The sequence below is a fragment of the Bison bison genome, unplaced genomic scaffold (assembly GCF_000754665.1).
Source record: "Bison bison bison isolate TAMUID 2011002044 unplaced genomic scaffold, Bison_UMD1.0 scf7180017864369, whole genome shotgun sequence".
NCBI classification, from domain to species: Eukaryota; Metazoa; Chordata; class Mammalia; order Artiodactyla; family Bovidae; genus Bison; species Bison bison.
In genome coordinates this window covers 2,041,886-2,042,578 of record NW_011494941.1, presented here as the reverse complement: position 1 = coordinate 2,042,578, position 693 = coordinate 2,041,886, and the positions used below count along the sequence as shown (strand labels likewise).

General features: G+C 58.6%; 1 protein-coding gene across 1 annotated transcript in view; it reads left to right on the top strand.

The window, feature by feature from the left end:
• Window positions 1-693, top strand: part of DAB1 (Dab, reelin signal transducer, homolog 1 (Drosophila)) — a 451,043-nt gene that overhangs the window by 97,950 nt on the left and 352,400 nt on the right. The window lies entirely within an intron of this gene.

Sequence of the window (693 nt, the reverse complement as noted above, 5' to 3'; positions counted from 1 at the left end):
AAGCGGGGGCTGGGCAGGGAGGCGCGGCGCGGGCTGCATCGCTGAGAGTAAGAATCTGGCCTGAATACCCTGAGCACTATCTGAGCGAAATAATTTGGGCTAGCAAACCAGACTGTGGGATATCTACCATGCGAAAAGCCAGCCCTAACCTAAGACACCGCCAGCCGCACACAGAACAAAGGACTAAACAGAGATAGCCGGCTGCAGACCTTCCCCCTCCGGTGACAGGCAGCCAGAGCCGGAAGGGGGCAATCGCAGCCCCAGAGAGACATTACCTATAAAACTGGCTTCTTTGCTAACTAAAACTTATTGGGGGTCTGGACGGTCAACATCTGCCTGAGAAGGTGCGCCGGTTTTACACCCAGATAACCGAGTGGCGGGGGGCGATAAGTCGCAGCATTGGCGCTCGCCAAACACCTCATCACCTGAGCTGCTCGGACCTGGGAAGAGCACAAAACGCAGGCCCAACTGAGTCTGCGCCTCTGAGGACTACCTGAGTGCCTGAATCTGAGCGGCTTGGACCTGGGAGGTGCATGCAACCCAGGGCCAGCCTCGGATTGTTCCCTGCGGAACAACCTAGAGCCCGAGCAGTGTGGGCAGGGAGGCTACACGCGCCGTGAGTGGGGGCAGACCCAGTGTGGCTGAGGCACTGCGAGCGCACGCCAGTGTTATTTGTTTGCAGCATCCCTCCCT